Raw genomic sequence first — 23,030 nt, forward strand, 5'->3', positions numbered from 1 at the left:
TTGTGGCAATACCATGTTGTTTTGACCACTGTGGCCTTATAAGTTTTAAAATCCAGGAGTCTTAATCCTCCCACTTCATTCTTCTTTTTTAGGATACTTTTAGCTATTCAGGTCTTATTCCTTCCATATGAATCTAGCAACTAGCTTTTTCAAGTCTTCAAATAGGTTGGTGGAATTTTGATTGGTACTGCATTAATCTGTAGATCAATTTGGGTAGAATTGACAACTACATTGTATTTGTAGCTCTTAACCAGGCAGTCACCAAGGCCTCTGAATTACCTTTCAGCTCCGGCTTTCCGCACATCAGCTGCTACACAGGTACAGGCAAAACCAGAAAGGTATACAAAACACGAGAATGTGGCACCAGTGGCACACATGATGCCAGATTCTCTGTAAACTAGCGCCTAAACTGAGTCCTTTTATTCACAGCACCCAGGAAGATCTGCTTATATTTATTTTTGAAGGCAAAGTCGAGTACCTGGGTGAGGAAATATCTGATGACATTGGCCAGGTAACCACGCCTGGGGAAATATTTGATGACATTGGATAGGTAACCACACCTGTTCTAGTTTGCTAGCTGCTGGAATGCAATATACCAGAAACAATGGCTTTTAAAAAGGGGAATTTAATAAGTTGCTAGTTTACAGTTCTAAGGCCGAGAAATGTCCAATCAAAGGCACCCATCCAGGGAAAGATACCTTGGTTCAAGAAGGCTGATGAAGATCAGGGTTTCTCTCTCAAGTGAGAAGGCACATGGCAAACACGGCGTCATCTGCTAGCTTTCTCTCCTGGCTTCCAGTTTCATGATGCTCCCCGGAAGGCATTTACCTTCTTCATCTCCAAAGGTCTTTGGCTGGTGGACTCTGTGCTTCGTGGTGCTGCAGCATTCTCTGCTCTCTCCAAATCTTTCATTCTCCAAAATGTTTCCTCTTTTATAGGACTCCAGAAACTTATCAAGACCCAACCAAATGGGTGGAGACATATCATCACCTAATCCAGTTTAACAACCATTCTTGACTAAATCACATCATCCAGGGAGATGATCTGATTACAGTTTCAAACATACAGCATTGAATAGGGAATGGGATTTTGATTAAAATGTGGCTTTTCTAGGGGACATACATCCATTCAAACCAGCACAATGCCAGAAGGACAGAACTCCCTATTCCTTGGAGATACGAACCACAGAGTCTATAAAGCCCTTGTACTGCCTATCGGCAGTGATTTCCTTGCTGGCATGCTGCACCTGTAGCAGCAGCTTGTCCTGTTCAATGGGCATTACTGCAGTCTTGGAGATGGCTGCAGCTACTCCACCTGCCAGGAAGTCCTTGGCAAAGGACATGGTGGCATCTGTCATGTTGAGAGGAACGAGGAGGCTGATGGGTACAGTTGAAACTGTCAGTGTTTGGAAATCAAGATGTAGAGGTGGATTCTTAGATGAATTTAGGGTACATTATACCTGCCCCCCCCCCCCCTTTTTAATTTAAGCATTCTTTATAAAGTTTTTCAGGTTTTGTTTTCAATATTATCAATTTGCTTGTCACATCACTGAGAGACTTCATAATGTTAAGACTTTCTTCTATCAGTTAGTCAAGAGGTAGGTAATTGAAGTTTTGCAGTTCAGCTTTTGTGGATAAATTGCTTTCCCGGAATTTGTAAATATTTTTCTTAGAACCTTTTTCTCAGGCTGTCATTTCTTTTATCTTGTACTGTACCAAATTCTCCCTCTCCAGAAATGTTTTTGATATTTATTCTAACCGGTCTCGATTGTACCGGTTTTCCACCCTTTGGGAGGCCCAGCTCACTTTCAATCCTTTGTGACCACCGAGGATCTTACAGGTTTGTGTCACTATTCTTTCTTAGCGCCACATGGTTAGTTATAACTCATGAATGCCTAATGCAGCTCGGTTGAGCACGTATGTATATTTATTTGAGAAGTACCACTGCACCGATGGGGACGAAAAGTATGAAGTTTTTGTTGTTATGGGGCTTTTAACCAACACGGGTAGACAAAAAAAAATAAAAAAGGTAAGCATATTTAAATGTTAAGAAACTGAAAAACGACTCACGGCAGATCAGCATCACAAAATGGGAAATCAGGAAGGGGGCCTGGAAAAGCGGATTTATTTATTTAATGAGATTTTATTAAATTATCCGAGAGAAGTGTTAAGAGACAATTCTAATTGGCAGGTGACTTCTCGATTCGGAGGCGACAACCTCCACGCTATTTCGGGACACAGTGTCACCGGCTGGCCATAGCTCAGCGTCCCAGCTGCCTGTCTCTCCTGTGCCCCGCCCGCTCTTCCTTCCGAGTCTCACTGGTCCTAGAGGGGCTGGCCCAGAGCCTGACCCACCCGGCCGGTCCTCACCTCGCCCACGGCTGGGGCCCGCCCGCCCCGGGTTTGGGCCCGCCCAGAGGATTCTTCCTTCGGCTCAGGCACGTGTCTGGCCGCCCCTCACCGCGGGGTCCTGAGGCGCCTTGAAGCCGCGGGGAAGCGCCGCGATTGGCTGCGGCTCGTGGTTCTCCGCTCCAGTAGGGCTTGCCAACCGCAGTCTGCAAGACGCTGAGCCGAGCGGTCGCTGGCCTGGGAGGGGCAGTCGGGAAGAAGGACGGGCTGACTGATGGATTGACGCGCGGGTAGCAGGAGGGAGGACCGACGCCAACCCCTGACCGCCGCTCTCACGCTCCCGCCCCAGTCCGGGGCCGACCATTTCGGGACCTCGGTCGCCCGCCTCCTGGCCGCTTTCTCTGCCGTGCGTCTCCGGACTACTCCCGGAGCCTTCAGGTGAGTGACTCCAGGAGGCGGAGGCGAGGTCGGGCCGCGCTGAGCACCTCGGGTTGCCATGGTCACCCGTCACCACCTGTCACCACTGCCGGGGCTCAGACCCAAGCGGCTCCCGGGGCGGCGTTCGCGACCCGGTAGAAGGGTCTTGGGTTGGGTTGGGTGCCGACTGGGTGGAGACTGGGGTCGTGGGTGAGGCCTCCGGCCGCCGAATGAGGACCTGGTAATTGCCGGGCCGGGCTTTGAGGCCGCCACTCCCGGACCACACCTTCCGTTCATTACCAGCCCGGCTCTGGGGGCAGAGCGACGCCGGTCGTCCTGATACTGTCCGCCCCTGAGCAGTCAGCGAACTCGGGGTTCGTGCCCATCTGGCTGCTGCTGAGAGGCGGCTCGCGGGGTGGGGGTAGCTGACGGCGCTGGTCCTTCCTTCGTCGCCCCTTAGCCGAGGCGGTACGAGAACCGAGGAGCGCGCTCTCGTCCTTTTCTGGGCATTTCTTGGCCCGAGGAGGGGAGGAAGCGGCGGGGCTTGGAACAGACCGGTGGCCTGGGCAGCCCCACCGGGGTTGGGTTTGGCCTTTCTGAAGACGTTGATCCGTGGGAGCAGGCCTTTAGGGGTCTGCAGGATCCGGGGTAAGGACAGTGACCGGATTTGGGAAGGAGGTTGTGCTGGTAGCGCCTGCGTAAGAAGGAACGGGAGGTTACAGAGCTCATACAGTTAAGACGCTTCCCTGTATTAGGGAGAAAGGTTGGGGTTCTAGTTCTGGGGCAAGGCCTTTGGCAAAAAGGGGCGGGGGCGGCGGTAGACCGGGTGGCATTTGACCAGATGAATTTTCTTCTCAGTTACCCAGACGTGCAGTTAGTAACCACGCATTGTATCGTAGGGGAGCGTTTTTGGCAACTTGGTTCTCTCAGCATAGTGAAAGGAGAAGTCTTTGTTCCACCCTGATTCATAGGTTGTCATCCTAACACCTATTTCCCACCCTTTGTTCTAGACTTTATAGAATGCTTCAAGAAGTTAATGGTACGGAAATTAAAATGTAGGTTTTTAATGTGCTGTAAATCTTTTAAAACATAAATCCAAGTAGAATTGTTTTTGTTTTCAGTGTTGGCCTGTGTAAACAGGATTGAATTTTTACTAGAAAGGAGAAATGCCTAAAAGCCCATTTTCCTTTATGTGGTATATTATCAGGGTCTCTTTAGGAGAGAAATGTAACGAATAATTTTACCTTAGGTTTGTGGGGGTGGCTTTCTTCCCACAGGAAAGAAAAATGTTATAATAGTGATGGAATAGACAAGAAAGCTATAACAGTGTATTGCTAGATAACAAAACACATGAATTTGGACGCCTTTACAAATATGCAATTTTTTTGTGAAGGGATTTTTAAAATTAAGTTTTAAATTAAAAAAATATATAACAAACAAACGCAAACATTCTTAACTAATGATCATTCCATTCTACATATATAATCAGTAATTCACAGTATCATCACATAGTTGCATATTCATCATCATCATGATCATTTCTTGGAACATTTGCATCTATTCAGAAAAAGAAATAAAAGAAAACAGGAAAATATTCATACATACCATACCCCTTCCCCTTCCCCTTCATTGATCACTAGCATTTCGATCTAAATTTTAACATTTGTTCCCCCTATTATTTATTTATTTATTTTTAATTATTTTTAACATATAATTCTGTTCTACATATATATTCAGTAATTCTCAATATCATCACATAGTTGCATATTCATCATTTCTTAGAACATTTGCATCAATTCAGAAAAAGAAATAAAAAGACAACAGAAAAAGAAATAAAATAACAGAAAAAAAAGATTATACATACCATACCCCTTACCCCTCACTTTCATTTATCACTAGCATTTCAAACTAAATTTATTTTAACATTTGTTCCCCCTATTATTTATTTTTATTCCGTATGTTCTACTCGTCTGTTGACAAGGTAGATAAAAGGAGAGTCAGACACAAGGTTTTCACAATCACAGAGTCACATTGTGAAAGCTATATCATTATACAGTCATCTTCAAGAAACGTGGCTACTGGAACACAGCTCTACATTTTCAGGCAGTTCCCTCCAGTCTCTCCATTACATTTTGACTAACAAGGTGATATCTATTTAATACGTAAGAATAACCTCCAGGATAATCTCTAGACTCTAGAATCTCTCAGCCATTGACACTTTATTTTGCCTCATTTCATTCTTCCCCCTCTTGGTCTTGAAGGTTTTCTTAATCCCTTGAGGCCGAGTTCCATCTCATTCTAGGATTTCTGTCCCACGTTGCCAGGAAGGTCCACACTCCTGGGAGTCATGTCCCATGTAGACAGGGGGAGGGTGGTGAGTTTGCTTGTTGCGTTGACTGGAGAGAGAGGCCACATCTGAGCAACAAAAGAGGTTCTCTTGGGGGTGAGACACTTAGGCCTAATTTTAAGTAGGCTTGACCTATCATTTGTGGGGTTAAGTTTCATATGAACAAACCCCAAGATTGGGGCCTCAGCCTATAGCTTTGGTTGTCCCCACTGCTTGTGAAAATATCAAGAATTCAACTTGGGGAAGTTGAATTTTCCCCCTTTCTCACCATTCCCCAAAGGGGACTTTGCAAATACTTTTTTATTCATTGTTCAAATCACTCTGGGATTTATCGCGGCATCACTCTGGACAAACCAACAAAATCTCATGCCCTACTCATGGTGTTCAATTAAGCTGTCTACCTAAGTTATATTAGGAAATGCACTTGTCAAAATACAAATTTTGTACCAAATAAACATTTCTGCTTTAGTCTCGTATATAAGTTAAAATTTAAAGTATTAATTACCATCTATTTTCAACACCCTGCAGTAATGACATTCCTTTGTGCTTCCTCATGCAAAAACATTTTTTTATTTGTGCATTTAATCACTATCATTATACACTGTAGGCATTCCTAGATTATACCATCTCAATCTTTATTGTCTATCTTTCTTTCTGATTTCATTTGTGTCCCCAGCCCTCCTCCCTCTGTCATTCTCATATTCTGCTTCATTCAGTGTTTTAACATAATTGTATTACAGTTAGGTAGTATTGTGCTGTCCATATCTGAGTTTTTACATTCAGTCCTGTTGCAAAATCTGTATCCCTTCAGCTCCAATTACCCAATATCTTACCCTATTTTTATCTCCTGATGGTCTCTGTTACCAAGGAAATATTCCAAGTTTATTCACTAATGTCACTTCATATCAATGAGACCATACAGTATTTGTCCTTTTGTTTCTGACTAACCTCACTTAGCATAAAGTCCTTAAGGTCCATCCATGTTGTTACATACTTCATAACTTTATTCTGTTTTTCAGCTGCATAATATTCCATTATATGTATATACCACAGTTTATTTAGCCACTGGTCTGTTGATGGACATTTTGGCTGTTTCCATTTCTTCGTAACTGTAAATAATGCTGCTGTAAACATTGGTGTGCAAATGTCCACTTGTGTCCTTGCTCTCATGTCCTCTGAGTGGATATCTAGCAGTGGTATTGCCAGGTCATATGGCAATTCTATATTTAGCTTTTTGAGGAACCACCAAACTGCCTTTGTGAAGGGATTTTAACTTGTTTTTCTCTCCCACCCTCCCACTTCCAAGTGCTTCCTTTTTTATAATAGCCAGTAGTAGGAAGCCAGTACTAGAAATGTATCATAAAAAAACATGGATACTACCCTGTGCTCCTACTTACATAGTTGTGTTCAGCTTCTTTTTCTGTTTGTGAAGTCAAATTTATCAGTTGCTTATTGAATGATACAGCATGTGATATGTTCGATATATGCTGCAGCTTGAGAAATATTTCAAAATAAATACTAAGGTTGTGCATTTTTCCTTAGTAGATCAATAAGATTGCCTTGCTTTAAGCTTCCCTTTACTACTGATTATAATCTTGGACAAGCCACTTACCCTTCCTGTGACTCTGATATTTATAAATCACCCCAATTTTTAAAATGGGGCTGATATCCCTGAACTTGAATAAAATAATGCATTTGAAAGCACTTTGGAAAAAAAAATTAAGGCATCTGTTGATTACCTTTTAATAGATTACCTTTTTTATTAAATATAGAATTGACCTGATTTTTTAAAAGTTTTTTTATTGTATAGTATAAAATATATACAAAGCAAAGAAATAAAAAAGCAATAGTTTTCAAAGCCCTCTTCAGCAAATAGTTTCAGGACAGATCCCAGAGTTTGTCTTGGGCTGCCATATGATCCTCTCATATTTTTCCTTCTAGCCACTCCAGAATATGAGACTAGAGGGCTTAAATGTTTTTTTATCATCACAATCGACTTTTTTTTCCTTCTTTTTTTGTGAAAAACAACATCTATCAAAAAAGCTATAAATTTCAAAGCACAATATCATAATTAGTTGTAGAACATATTTCAGATTTTGACATGGGTTACCATTTCACAATGATAGGTTTTTACTTCTAGCTGCTCTAAAATACTGGAGACTAAAAGAGATATCCATTTAATGATTCAGCATTCATATTCATTTGTTAAATCCTGTCTTCTCTGTATAACTCCACCATCACCCTTGATCTTTCCACCCCTCTCTTTAGGGGTGTTCGGGCTATGGCAGCTCTAAATTTTTCATATTGAAATGGTCTATCCCTAATATGGGGTAGGGAGATAAAACTAATGTTTTGGAGAAGCTGGGCTAGGTTTCAAGACTCATCTGGGCCAGTGACCCATCTGGAGGTTGTAGGTTTCTGGAAAGTTACTCTAGTGCCTGAAACCCATGTAGAAGCTTATATATTGCCCTAGGTGTTCTTTGGGATTGATTGGAATGGTCCTGGTTAGGTGTTGGTAAGTTATGATAGGTAGCAGTGTCTAACTGAAGCTTGCGTAAGAGTAACCTCCATAGTCGCCAGCCTCTCGACTCTATTTGAACTCTCTCTGCCACTGATACTTTCTTAATTACACTTCTTTTCCCTCTTTTGGTCAGGATGGAATTGTTGATCCCTTGGTGCCAGGTCTGGATTCATCCCACGTCGCCAGGAAGACTTTGACCCCTGGATGTCATGTCCCATGTAGGGGGGAGGGCAATGATTTCACTTGTAGAGAGAGAGTGAGGCCAGATCTGAGCAACAAAAGAGGTCCTCCAGAAGTAACTCTTAGGCATGCCTATAGGTAGTCTAAGCTTCTCCACTACCTACATAAGCCTCACAAGAATAAGCCTCAAGATCGAGGGCATGGCCTATTAATATGGGTTTCCCTAAAGTTTGATACAGTATCAGGGGATTTCCTGATGGTAAGGTTTAATAGTTCCATATTCTTTCTCCCATCCCTCAGGGGACTTTCCCAATACTTTTTGATTATCTGCTTAATATACTCTAGGATGTATCCAGACATTACAATAATCTGTACAGCATTAAAGGACCTTTTTCTTATTCTGATGTCCCTGTGTTTCAGTTGTTCAAATAAACAATACAGATAGAATGAGTTAGAGTATGCCCTACAGAAAATTTCAGTTCCAGATCAAATAAAACTTATTTTCATTGGTCTCAAAGAGTATGTGTGGTTCTGAAATATAGACGCTGTCTTCCTTACCCCTGTGTTCTGAATTACTTTACCCCCAACCTGTTCGGCTTCATTCTTATCTCTAAATATCAATTTAGATATATAAAACAGCCTCTCAAAATCCAGAAATAATAATCCCCACTCCGGATTTAATGTGTCTGCTCTAAAAGCTTACAATTTAGACCCCTGTTTTCTTATAAGCATTTTCTAAAGAAGACCGTACCATTATTGTTTTTTTCTTCCTGACATATTTTGCCTCACCAAATATCCCACACTTTCATTCACATCATTGCATGCCTCATGACTTTTGTTCCTTTTTATAGCAGTGCAACCTTCGTTCATAAGTATACACCGTTGTTTGTCAATCTCCTTCTCCATCAGTGCATCCTTCAGCCACCTGCATTGATTAGGCATCATGTAGAGGGCCCAAAATCCACCAGTATTTTCAATTTTAGATAATTTCTTTGTTCCCACGAGACAGAAAACCAATAAATCCACCCTTGCCAAATAAGAAATCTAAACCTCCTCTTAACTCTTGTCCCTACCCCCATTATTTACCTTTGCTGTTGCTGTGGTAGTGCTGTTGGTTTCATTTTAACATAGCTTATAGCATGCAATAGCAGTTTTCCACCTATACCCTGGATTTAAACACTCTTTATACAAGAATCGTATCTTTGAAGTAATTCTTACAGAACTCATTCATATTTCTAGTATGAGTCAGGGGAACACATAGGTCTATACAACCCCTTTCATTTTTGTTCATCTTCAATATGGTAATATTGCTTCTAGACCCACTGGGGAATCACCTTCACTCCTGTCTGTTCCCTTACATTGGAGTTCAACCTCAGTAGCTAACGGTTCACCATCTCTAGTTCTATGTATCTCTAAGTCCCCTATATTCTGTATTATAAGCCTCTGATTATACCTTTATGCTCGTCATGAAAGTGGACTCGTACGGTATCTGTCCTTTTGTGTCTGGCTGACTTACTCAGCATTATGTCTTCAAGGCTCATCCATATTGTCATTATGCTTCAGGACATCATTTTGTTTTACTGCTGCATAGTATTCCATCATATGTATATACCACATTTTGTTGATCCACTCGTCTGCTGATGGGCATTTGGTTTGTTTCCATCTTTTGGTGATTGTGAATAATGCTGCTATGAACATTGGTGTGCAAATGTCTGTTTGTGTCACCGCTTTCAGCTTTTCTGGGTATATACTGAGTAGTGCTATGGCTGGGTCATAGGGCAACTCGATATTTAGTTTCTTAAGGAACCACGAAACTATCTTACGTAGTAGCTGCACCATTATACATTCCAACCAGCAGTGCATAAGTGTCCCAGTTTCTCTATATCCTTTCCAACATTTATAGTTTCCTGTTTAATAGCAGCCATTCTTATAGGCGTGAGGTGGTATCTCATTGTAGTCTTGATCTGCATTTCCTTTACAGCCAAGGAAAATGATCTTTGAGCCATCTGTATTTACTCTTCAGAAAACTACCTATTCATGTTGTTAGTCCATTTTATAATTGGGTTGTTTGTTGTTTTGTTGTTGAGTTGTATAATTTCTTCGTGTATACAGGAAATCAAACATTTGTCTGATATGTGATTTCCAAATATTTTCTCCCATTGCGTTGGCTGCCTCTTCACCTTTTTGACAAACTCTTGAAGTACAGAAGCAGTTGATTCTGAGGAGTTTCTATTTATCTATTTTTTTCTTTTGTTGCTTGTGCTTTGGGTGTAAAGTTTAGGAAGCTACCACCTATTACTAGGTCTTGAAGATGTTTCCCTACATTTTCTTCTAGAAGCTTGATGGTGCTAGTTCTTATATTTAGGTGTTTGATCCACTTTGAGTTAATTTTTGTGTAGGGGGTGAGATAGGGATCCTCTTTCATTCTTTTGGCTGCTGATATCCAGTTCTTCCATGCCCAGTTATTGAAAAGACTATTTTGTCCCAGTTCAGAGGATTTGGGGGCCTTTTCAAAAATCAGTTGACCATAGATTTGGTGGTCTCTTTCTGCACTCTTGATTTGATTCCTTTGGTCAGTGCTTCTATATTTGTACTAATACCATGTTGTTTTGTCCACTGTGGCTTTATAATAGGTTTTAAAGTCAGGGAGTGTTAATCCTCCCACTTTGTTCTTCTTTTTTAGGGTGCTTTTACCTATTTGGGGTCTCTTTCCCTTCCAATTGAATTTGATAAGTAGCTTTTCCAAATCTTCAAAATAGGTTGTTGGAATTTTTATAGATACTGTGTTGAATCTGTAGATCAATTTGGGGAGAATTGACATCTTAACTATATTTAGCCTTCCTGTCCATGAGCAAAAACTGTCATTCCACCCATTTAGATCTCCTTTGATTTCTTTTAGCAATGTTACATAGTTTTCTGTGTACAAGTCCTTTACCTCCCTACTTAAGTTCATTCCTAAGCACTTGATTCTTTTAGTTGCTATTTTGAATGGAATTTTTTCCTTAACTGACTCCTCAGCTAGGTCATTGCCTGTGTATGGAAATGTTACTGATTTGTGCACATTAGTTTTATATCCCACCACATTGCTGAATTTGTTTATTAGCTCAAGTAAATTTTGTGGTAGATTTCTCAGAATCTTCCAAGTATAGTACCATATCATCTGCAAATAATGAGAGTTTTACTTCTTCCTTTCCAATTTGGATGGCTTTTATTTCTCTGTCATGCCAGACTGCTCTAGTTAGAACTTCTAGTTCAATGTTGAATAATAGCGGTGACAGTGGGCATCCTTGTCTCGTCCCTGATCTTAGGGGGAAAGCTTTCAGTCTCTCTCCATTAAGTATGATGCTGACTATAGGTTTTTCATATATTCCCTTTACATATTGAGGTAGTTATCTTTGATTCCTATCTTTTGGAGTGTTTTATCAGAAAAGGATGCTGAATTTTGTCAAATGCTTTTTCAGCATTGATCGAGATGATCATTTGATTTTTCCTGTTCGATTTGTTAATGTGCTGTATTACATTAATTGATTTTCTTGTGTTGACCCGTCCTTGCATTCCTGGTATAAGCCCCACTTGGACATGCTGTATAATTCTTTTAATGTGTTGTTGGGTTTGATTTGCTAATATTTTATTGAGAATTTTTGCATCTATGTTCATTAGGGAAATTGACCTGTAGTTTTCCTTTCTTAGAGCATCTTTACCCAGTTTTGGTATTAAATAATATTAGCTTCATAAAATGAGTTAGGTAGAATTCCTTTTTCCTCAATTTTTTGGAAAAATTTGAGCAGGATTGGTGTTAGTTCTTTTTGGAATGTTTGATAAAATTCACCTGTGAAGCCATCTGGCCTTGGGCTTTTCTTTGTAGGAAGATTTTTGAACAGTGATTCAATCTCTTTACTTGTGATTGGTTTGTTGAGATCTTCTATTTCTTCCTGAGTCAGTGTAACTTATTTGAGTGTCTCCAGGAATTTGTCCATTCCATCTAACTTGTCTAGTTTGTTGGCGTATAGTTGTTCATAGTATCCTCTTATGATTTCTTTTATTTCTTCAGGGTCTGTGGTAACACACCCCTTCTCATTTCTGATTTTGTTTATTTGCATTCTTTCTCTTTTTTTGTCAGTCTTGCTAATGGCCCATCAATTTTATTGATTTTCTCAAAGAACCAACTTTTGGTTTTATTGATTATTTCTTTGGTTCTTTTGTTCTCCCATTCACTTATCTCTGCTTTAATCTTTGTTATTTCTCTTCTTCCATTTGCTTTGGGGTTAGTTTGCTGTTCTTTCTCAAGTTCCTCCAGATTTGCTGTTAAGTCCTCGATTTTTACTCTTTCTTGTTTTTTAATGTAGGCATTTAGGGCAATAAATTTCCCTCTCAGCACAGCCTTTGCCGCATCTCATAAGTTCTGATAAGTTTTATTCTCATTTTCATTCATCTCCAAATAGCTACTGATTTCTGTAAAGATTTCTTCTTTGACCCACTGGTTGTTTAAGAGTGTATTATTTAATCTCCATATATTTGTGAATGTTCTCGTTCTTTGGTGGTTATTGAGATCCAGCTTCATCCCATTGTGATCAGAGAAAATGCTTTGAATAATTTCAGTGTTTTTAAACTTATAAAGACCTGTTTTGTGCCTCAGCATATGATCTATCCTGAAGAATGTTCCATGAGCACTAGAGATGAATGTATATCCCTGTGCTTGTGCTTTGGGATGCAATGACCTATATATGTCTATTAGGTCTAATTCACTTATCAAGGTATTTAACTTCTCTATTTCCTTGTTAATCTTCTGTTTGGTTATTTTATCTATAGAGGAGAGTGGTGTATTGAAGTCTCCTATTATTATTGTTGAAACATCTGTCACTCCCTTCAGTTTTGCCAGTGTCTGTCTCATGTACTTTGGAGCTCCTTGATTGGGAGCATCAACATTTATGATCGTTATGTCTCCTTGGTGAATTGACCCTTTAATTAGTATGTAGAGTCCTTCTTTGTCTCTTATCATGTCTTTGCATTTAAAGTCTATTTTTTCCAATATTAGTATAGCTGCTCCTGCTTTCTTTTGGTTACAACTTGCATGGAAAATCTTTTTCCATCCTTTCACTTTCAAACTATTTGTATCCTTGTGTCTGAGATGAGTCTCTTGTAAGCAGCAAATAGCTGGATTATGTTTCTTAATCCTTCTGCCAATCTGTGTCTTTTAATTGGTAAATTTAGTCCTTTAACATTCAAAATTATTTCTGAAAAGGCATTTCTTGATTCCACCATCTTATTTTTTAAATTTTATTTGTCATATCTATATATTCTTTTCCCTCTTTCTTTTTGTATTCTTTAAATTACCCGTTGTGATACTTTTCAATTCTGTGCCCTCCTCCAGACCTTCATTTCCTGTATTTTTTTTTTCACCTGGCAGAACTCCTTTTAGTATTTCTTGTAGGGCTGGTCTCTTGTTGACAGATTCTTTCAGGACTTCTTTGTCTGTGAAAACTTTAATTTCCCCTTCAGTTTTGAAGGTCTGTTTGGCTGGGTACAGAATTCTTGCCTGGAAGTCTTTCTCTTTTGAGATCTTGAATATAAAGTACCACTGCCTTCTTGACTCCACGGCACTAGTTGAGTAGTCTGAACTCGGTCTTATTTGGTTTCCCTTGTATGTAGTATATTGTTTTTCTTTTGTTGCTTTCATTTTCTACTTCTGTTTCATATTTGACAAACTGATTAGTATGTGCCTTGGGAAGGCCTATTTGGATTTATTCTGTTTGGAGTTTGTTGGGCTTCTTTGACTTGTTTATTTATATCCTTTATGAGGGCTGACAAGTTTTCCCCCATTGTATCCTCAGCTACTCTTCCTAGCCTTTTACTCCTCTCTTCTTTCTGGACACCAGTGATTCTTATATTTGTTTTGTCTATCATTTCCCTGAGTTTCCATTCAATTTTTTTCATCTTTTTTGCCATTTGCTGTTTTGAGTCTTCGAAGTCAGTTTTCCTGTCCTCTATATCACTTATTCTTCCTTCTGTCTCTTCAAATCTGGTGTTGTGTACCTCTAGTATGTTTTTTATTTGGTCAACAGAGTCTTTACTCTCTGTCATGTCTGCTATTTTTCTGTTTATTCTTTCAAATTCATCTTTCTGCTCTTTCTTCTGTTTTCTTGATCTCCTTTATATCATTTACTGTCCCACTTATTTTATTAAGTAGAGTTGTATGAACATCTTTGATTAGTTGTTCCAATGTCTGTGTCTCCTCTCGTGTTTTAATTTGGTCATTAGGCAGGGATATATCTTTCTGCATTGTGATATGCTTATTGATCTTCTGCTGTCTTCATGGCATGTAAATATCTTGACTGATTTACTTTGGGAGTTGATTTCTTTCAGTAGCCTAAGGCCTTGTGTTTGTCGGATGATTGTACAGCAGAGAGTAGGGTATGGGGTGGGCCACCTAGTGCGGTGATTTGTAGGGCAGGTATAGGTGCAGGTTCAGGATGTTATACTGATTTCTGTGAACGTGGGCACCCGGCAGCCAGGAAGGATGTACCTGTGCAGGTTCACTGGTCTGAGGGAGCATAAACCTGGTATGCGATGGTCTAAGGCACGGGGCCCTTTGTGCACATGTGTAGAGCTCTGGCAGCAGGTTGGTGTTATGCCTTCATGGATTGGGGGCAGATGTAACCTAGCTTCGCTAGCCAGCACTTTCTCAGAGCTAGGAAGTATGGCTGAGGGCCGTGTGTGTGCACGATTCTAGGACTGCTGTAAACGGAGGTTCCCAGAGTTGAATGATGTGACTGGGGGCCCCTGCACATGTGTGGGTCTAGGAGTGCTGTAAGCCGATGTGCAGAGTTAGTGTTCACAGCCTTTATGCATTGGCAACAGCTTGCAGGGACAGGGAGGTAGTGCTCGGGAAGGGTGCAGGAAAGGTGAGTTGGGCTGCACTTAGGGTGGGGGCGGGAGGGTATGTGCACTAGGGGCTAGTGGGTTGGGGGCACCTGGAGTGTGGGGAATGGGAGCGGGTGATGGGGTTCGGGTGCGTAGGGTATGGGGTGAGTTGCCAGTCACGGGACTGCGCTGGTGAGGGTAGCGTGTCCAAGGAACATGGTCTGACTTACTTCCTAGTCCCTGGCTCACATGGGCTCCGTGCCTCTGCTCCAGGCTCCAGCCCTCTGCCTCTCAGTTCCTCGGCCTCCACAACCAGGGCTGCCCCATGTGGTGCAGAAAGCTCTCCCAGGTCAGCCACACTCCTGAATCACTGCCTCAGTCACCCTCCTGTCCCTTCTCTAAGTTTTCTGTGAAGCAGGTCTGATCTCGAACTACTCTATTCCGCTATCTTCCTGGAAGTCTCAGAATTGACCTGATTTATTTAACCAATCCTTTCTTGTTGGACTGCAGCTAACCTTTCACTCTTATCATTAGCAAACATTATTACACACATCTGTACATAAACAGTTGGGTACATTCTTTATGATCAAGATAAATAGTGGTTAAGACCTGAGATTTTGAGTCCAAGTTTCTAGAAATGGAGTTTTACTCTTTTTAAAGGCTCTTACTCCTGTGATTCTCATTGTGGAGTATCAGAATCACTTGGAGAGACTATGAAAATGCTGATTCCTGGGTACAACCTAAATCTAAGTAGTGAACTCCTCTGTGGATGGAAGCCTAGGTTCTGCGTTTTAAATAAGCACTCCATAATTGTGATGACACTTGTTATCTCTTATGCCCTTTTCAACTTTTTCTTTTCTGAAAAATGTGGACAAAGAAGCACAATAGTCCATTAGTCATATTCCTTACAGTAACCTGCTGGTAGGGGTGTAAGGAATAGCAAGATGGGAAAGATGTGTTTAGTGATGTGGGAGTGTACGGCCGTCTTCTCTGTCTTGGTCCAGAAATATTTGTTACTTAGAGTCTAATTTTTCATAGCCTGTCACCCTAAATCAGTGTGGGTATTTCTTCAAGAATTTCCAACAAATTAAAATGCACATATTAAAGTCAAGCTTATCTTTATATACACAGTGCTAATTCTGAGGAATGACTAGAAGAGGGTCAGGAAAAGCTGCATCAGGATTATGATGAAAGTAACTAATGACCAACCATTGTTGTTTTATTGTGTTCTAGGCCCTTCCTAAGTGTTTTCTTTTTCTTTTTTGGCATGGGCAGGCTCTGGGAATTGAACCTGGGTCTCTGACATGGCAGGTGAGAATTCTGCCACTGAGCCACTGTTGTACCACCCCCTAAGTGTTTTGTGTGTATTATTTTATCTAATTCTCACCATGGTCCTAAGAAGTAGTTATTCTCCCATTCTGCAAATGTGGAAACAAAGGCTTCATAGGTTAAATAACTTGCCCAAGTTCTCACAATTCATAAATTCTGATGCCTGCCTGGATGAAAACACAGGATTTGAGTTAAGAATTCCGGCTTTCAACCCCTTCATACCAGGAGGCATTATAATTTCTCTTCTGTGTAAAGGTATGATAAGTGATAAGAACTACCACATATGACATGTTTTCTCAGTGCTAATCATTATGTCTGTTAACATTTGATTTGATCCTGATATCCAGGCTGTGAAGTATTTTTTTTTTATTGGAGAATTTGTGAGTTTACAGAACAATCATGTGTAAAATACAGAATTCCCATACTCCACCCCATTATTAACACCTCCTATTGCTGTGGTACATTTATTACAATTGATGAAAATACAATTTTTTTTTGCATGGGCAGGAAAAGCACATTTTTATAATTGTATTATAAGGATAATTAAAATTTTTGTCATAATCTATTTAACAGTTCTAGTTCCAGCATCTTATTTCTTACATTGCCCTTAAAGGGGTCATAGGAGCTGTTGAGGTACGTCTCTACTCTTTGGCAAAGGTTCTTGATAACATGAAAAAAGGGTTTTTTTTTAATTCTCTTTTTTAGGGCAGCTTTCTTGTCAGTAGGAGGTTCTTATTATATAGGAAAGAAGGCTATGGCCAGTAACTGACTTGAGTTACATTTGAGGCTACATAATTCTCAGTGGGAATCGTTGATTCTTGAATAATCAAGAAATATTTTAATTAATTTTCAAATTGGAGTATTTGGATTTTTAGAGATATGTGCCAAGAGATAAATCTGTGGTCAGAGAAAATGGCACACAGTTATGGACTAGTCATCAATTTCACTTGAAATTGGGTAGAGAATATTGTTTTTATATTAAAACACAAAGAGATAATATGGAGAGTGCAATAAATCACACAGTTTTCTAGGTCAAAGATTTCAAAGAAATTTCATGTTTATGGGCTTCTGGGGATTTGTTCTGTTTCTTCTACCCTTAAGGTGCAAAGTTCAATAAGGATTGCCTTAGACTTAACTCAGCTAATGAATGTCAGAACACAGCATATCACAGGAAATAAGTTGAATTCCAATTTCTAGAACTTTAACTGACATTGAATGTTAGATTACTTGAATCCTAATTATCTTCTCTTGTTTTTACTTCTGTAAAAGTCAAAATGTGATTTTGGAAATGTTGTATACTTTCAACCAGGTCATACCATTCTTGGCTCTGTACTTGCTTGCTCAGTGACCTCAGGCAAATGCCTAACTTCTCTGAGGGTTGTGTAATCATCTGTAAAATGGAGGTTGTAGAAAGTTGTCAGAATTAGAGAAATATGAAGTGTTTAGTACAGGGCCTGACAAATAGATGGACAATAAAGGTTGGTGCCTTTTTTTTTTTTTGCCATTTCTGCGTTTTGGGATAACAGTCCTTCAAAGCTATCTTCAGCAGGAAATCTCATTAAACCTTTGAATTTACCTTATTGAGGGAAAACAAACTAAACAGGATCTCTTGGCAGACCCTGCCTTTTTTGTATTCAAATCATTGAACTATTGGAGGCTGGTTTGGGAGTTTTGCTTAATTTGAATTTGGAGGGAAGGCTTAAGTAATGAAACCATTTTTTTTTTCTTTCCACTTAGCTTATTTGAATGTTTTAAAATTAGTACTACATGGAAAAGGATATAGATTTTTATATTGCTTGCACTTGGTACATTTAGTTCAAATGATAATTTTTCTATGGCTAGATAGCATGTTTTATGACTCTTGAAAGAGTTAAAAAAGAAAATGGAAGCTTATGTAAAATCTTTGAGAATATTTTATATAATTGAGCTAAAATTAAGCCTAAATGGCCGTTTTTGGTTTAATATTTTTTTCACATTTTGAAAAATTGGAAATAGATTTATGCTGGTTTTCTTTTCAACTTTTTCTTTTAAGATTACTTTTCATTTTTATTGAACAGAACAATATTACAAATGACATTTCAAATAGCATTTCAATTTCATATGTTGCTTTGTCCTCAGAATTTCCTTTAAATTATTATTCAAGACTGTACAACGGGACTGGATATAAAAACTCAGAAATGGACAGCACAATACTACCCAATTGTAATACAATTATGTTAAAACACTGAATGAAGCTGCATGTGAGGTATAGGTTTTTTGTTTTTGTTTTTTTTGTTTTTTTTTCTTTCTATTATTGTTTTAATTCTTATTCTGTTGTCTTTTTATTTCTTTTTCTAAATCGATGCAAATGTACTAAGAAATGATGAATATGCAACTATGTGATGTTATTAAGAATTACTGATTGTACATGTAGATTGGAATGATTTCTAATTGTTTTGTTAATTCTTTTTTTAATTAATAAAAAAAAAAATTATTATTCAGCACAACTAGCCCATCTACCCCTGCCTTTAACCTTCTGTCCTATAGTCTTCTAATCTGTCTTCTGTTTTCTAGGTTTTATTATTTTGAAAAGAAATTAAGAAGCACTTTCCTAATTCCTTTACACTCTGGGGAGTACTTTGGTCATGGAGACTGGAACTCATTTCAGATATCTAGCTTCTTCCTTATTAAACTACAGTATCTTTTAGTTTGATAATGAAAGTATACACGCTTCTCAAAGAAAAGTATAGAAACACAGGAAGAAATTAAAAATCACCAGTGGTCCTGAAATCCAGAGATAACAAATTTTAATCTTGTTTTATACTCTTTTTATGATGTACCTATATAATTGATTTTTAAGGAAAAAATGTGATCCTGTTATACTGTTGAATTTAAGATACCTCAATTATTTCCTACACAATTTTTCATGTACCACCAAGAAAGAAAAACACTGTCAATTAAGTTATGTTATGATGCTTTCTTATCACTTAGATGTTTTATTTTGTGCTTTTATTGAAAGACCTTGTTAGGTAATTTTATGATAAATCATTTTTGTGCAAATAAAATAGGGAAAATATAAGTCAAAGTATTCCTGAAACTTCTTCAGATGCCTATTCCAATTCTTTTAAATTACTTTTTGAATAATAGTCATTGATTTCTGTTTCCTCAAAGAATATAAATTTCTGTGCGATTAAAAATATTGGTCATGCATGTGATGATATTAAGAATTACTGATTGCATATGTAGAATGGATTGATTTCTATTGTTGTGTTAGTTAATTTTTTTAATTAATAAAAAAAAAAAAAGACAGAAAAAAAAATATATTGGTCATGCAATAGTTCTCCAAGACTCTGACACTTGTTCTGCAGATTTTGATGAGCATGTATAGGAATTGACAACTATGTCATGCTGGGCTGGTCCTGCGATTGTGAACTGCTTCTGGATTTCAGTGATATTAGATTATGAAAAAAAAAGCATTTATCTCAGATTTCTTTTCAACTTTAAGAAAAGCTAAAAGGAAGTGAGATTCTGCAAGTGCAAAAACAATATTTCACAGAATAGATGATGATATAAAGCAACTTTAGGTTCATTCATTATAAAGTCCCCACATCATAAGATGTGTATTTCACTGTATATACATTTGCTGACCAGACCACACATGGAGCATTACATTGTATTTTGGGTGCTTTAAGAGGAAGATTAACATATGTTCAAAGGAAAATGACCAAATTGATAGGGGATTTTAGAAGCTGTGTTTTTATGAAGAATGGGTGGAGGAATAGACATGATTATTGTCTGATTAAAATGAAAATTTTAAACATAACAGACTTTTATTATGCTATCCCTGAAGACAAAAGGTACAAGTCATGAGAAAGTAGATTTCAATTCAATATTATAAGAAAAAACTTTTTATATTTGTAAAAAAAATTGAAAGGGTTAAATAATTATAAATATTTTTCAATTTCCTCTTTTTTATTTAATTAGAGAAGTTGCAGGTTTTCAGGAAAATCATGCAGAAAATACAGTTTCCAGGTTACCCCCCTCCCCCATTATTAGCACCTTGTTCAGTTTCTTTTTAATGTATCTGCTTTACCTTTTTCAGAATGAAGGCCATTCTCCTTGAAATAGTAGAGTGGAACAAATTGAGAGTTTCATCATCATCATAAATATTTCTACACTTTGAAATGGAGGTTCCTGAAATCCGGGGGGCTCCTTTTTTCACTGTTTTCTGTCTCACAGGTTTCTTCACCTGGATTCCTCATTTCAGGCAGGTCTTCCCCATCCACCTAGGCGCCCGGTCAATGCCCTCACATCCAAATGCTAATTAGTGTCTCTGTCCTGTCAATTCTAAATTCAGCAGGTTTCTTGAATTTACTCCTCCAGCTCTCTGCCTTTGTCCTGTAGTTCGGACCCACTCTTTAGGACAAGCTGTCCCTCCTACATTAACTGCAGTAACCTGACTGGCCCTGCCTATGCGCCCCTGTAGCATCAGTATTCTACATGCACCTGCCCTTTGACCCAGCAATTGCACTTCTAGGAATTTACCCTGCATATAGACTTGTATGTGTGCATAATGATGTGTGTACAAGGTTATTATTTATTGCCGCCCTGTACATAAAAGCATATTATTGTAGTTGACCCAAATATCCATTAGTAGAGACTTGCCAAATAAATGATAGTACATCTGTATAATAGGATATTATGTAGCTATAAAAATAATGCAAAAACTATGTTGATAGGAAATAATATCTAAGATATGTTAAGTAAAAACTGAAGGATGCACAATGTTAGTAAGCTAGCATCTGTGTAAAAAGGTGAGAAAATAATTTTTAAAATATCTTCTTGTTTATGGGTAAAACATTTGCAAGGTTACAACATCGATTGAGTCCAGGGAAAGAAACTAGATGGCTGGGGCACGGGGTGTAAGGGACATTTGCATTATAAATGCTCTTGTATCTTTTGAATTATGGAACACATGAAAGTGTTGTCTATTAAAAAATAAATAAACCAAATTTAAAACTCCCCCTTTTGTAAGTGGTTATCTATTGCTATTTAGTAAATTACTCAAATTTAGTGGCTTGAAACAACAAATATATATTACCTCAAAGATTCTGGGGGTCAGGAATCAAGGCATGGCTTAGCTGGGCTCTGACTCAATGTCTTTCATAAGGTTCCAGCCAAACTGTCACAGGGGCTGTTGTTTCCCCCCAAGACTTGACTGGTGAATGTTCTGCTTCCAAGTGCAATGATATGGGCCTTGGTTCCTTGTGGGCTGTTGGACTGAGTTTCAGTCCCTAACAGACTGCTGACTGAAAGCTTCCCTAAGTTCTTTGCCTCTTGCATCTCTCCACAAGGTTTCCTCCTGGTGGCTGGCTTTCCTCAGAATGAGCAGTCAGAGAGAGTGCACGCCAGCGCTCAGGGTGGATGCGGCAGTTTCTGTAACAATCTGGGAAGTGATATCCCATCACTTCCACTGTATTATACTGGGTGGAAGTGAGTCACTAAATCCAGCCCACACTCAAGAGTGGGGACTGTACAAGATAGTGAGCACCAGGAGACTTATTGGTGATGTTTTAGAGACTGATTTCTGTAGGTGCCTTGGGGATGAGGATAATGTTTAGAAATTTTCTGTCACAAGAGGCATTTGTGTATAGGCTCACGGATTGTCAGCAATAATTAGTTGGATATTCTGTATTGAATAGAAGTGGACTAAGGTACTTTCCAACTCAGTTCTGTTACATATATAAATGCTAAGGAAGTAGAAAAGTTAAGGATAGAATATTTTAGTGGGTAATATTCTATTGTACGTCTTTGAATAGTTAATGTTTATTTGGAGTAATTCTACCTGTAAAAAAAGAGATAAAAGAAAAAGTACGTGAAAGACATGGTTTTTCAGAATTCATTTTCTATGCTTCAACTGAAAAAACAGAATTAGATTGCAGAGGTTTTATGGAATTGCTGAATTTTAAACATTAAATTTGTATGAGAGATATTGTTTATGAGTCCGTTTCTGTACCAAATGAAAATTTCAACTGCCCCTTGTAATGGGGCAGTTATTCACAAGTTCGAACAAGGATCATGTAATAAAAGAAGCAGTATTCTTTGGGAAACAAATTGTTAATGTTTGTATAATTCTGGATTTTTCAGTACTTTTTAAAGAATTTCCTTATTTCTGAATATTCACCTACTGATTTAAAGCTCATATTTTAGTAGTTCAATTTTCAACACAAACACAATTACCTTGGGTTCTGCATTTCTTTGAAAACAAAAAATTAAGTGTGGGAGTAAGAAAAAAATATGAAGAACTAAAATTTAAATTTGTTTTACAAAGCATGCCTTTGGTATCCTAATTTTAGATGTGATGTTAAAAATTATTCTGGCGGTCTCATCGTATAATAAAAAGTAAAATTGTGTTCCTGGATAAAGCATCCTTTTTTTACTATAAAAAACAACTATGACAGGCAAAGAAGAAGTAGTATATGCATTTATATGAATATATTTTGTTGACCTTAGATAATATAGCATTACTTTGTGATAGGAGTTTTAAATTATTTTTATTACAATTATTAAGATTTAAAATTGCCAGCATTTCATATTTATATGTATTTATAGGTTGAAACCCTGCCTTACAAACATTTGAATTCTCATTATGAGCTGCTATGATGATTTAGGGAATAAACCAATCTCTGCATAGTTAATGTCTAAAGCTTTGGGCAGGGAGTCAGGGTCCCTCAGTTCTCAGCTTTGCCTCATGTCTGATAATAATTGCATAATCAAGTAGTGGCACTGTTATTTGCTCCCTCCTTTCCTCCCTCCCTTTCTTCCTTTCTTTTCTCTCTGTCTCTCTGTACTCTGTATTTCTGTCTCTCTTTCACAGTTAGAATTTTTTTCATTGCTACAAAGCTTAGGATATGAATTGAGATGAGGGTTGGAAGGGGGAAACAATTCGTTGTCTGATTACCAAGACAAGGCAGCCCATGTGTTTTAGCAACTAATGAGGAATTGGTAAATATATGTATATATATAATTTTGTGTGTGTGCCTTTGCC

General features: G+C 38.5%; 1 protein-coding gene across 2 annotated transcripts in view; it reads left to right on the forward strand.

Annotated features, from left to right (window-relative positions):
* The first annotated feature begins 2,473 nt into the window (after positions 1-2,473).
* Positions 2,474-23,030, forward strand: part of WDR47 (WD repeat domain 47) — a 142,957-nt gene continuing 122,400 nt past the window's right edge. Inside the window, exon 1 of one of the 2 annotated variants that reach the window (XM_077120027.1) lies at positions 2,474-2,786. The gene's annotated coding sequence lies outside the window, so the exon portion shown is untranslated. Of the gene's footprint in view, positions 2,787-2,950; positions 3,140-23,030 lie in introns of those variants that run through there. The other variant, XM_077120029.1, reaches the window with a different exon arrangement.

This window comes from Tamandua tetradactyla, chromosome 11 (assembly GCF_023851605.1).
Source record: "Tamandua tetradactyla isolate mTamTet1 chromosome 11, mTamTet1.pri, whole genome shotgun sequence".
NCBI classification, from domain to species: Eukaryota; Metazoa; Chordata; class Mammalia; order Pilosa; family Myrmecophagidae; genus Tamandua; species Tamandua tetradactyla.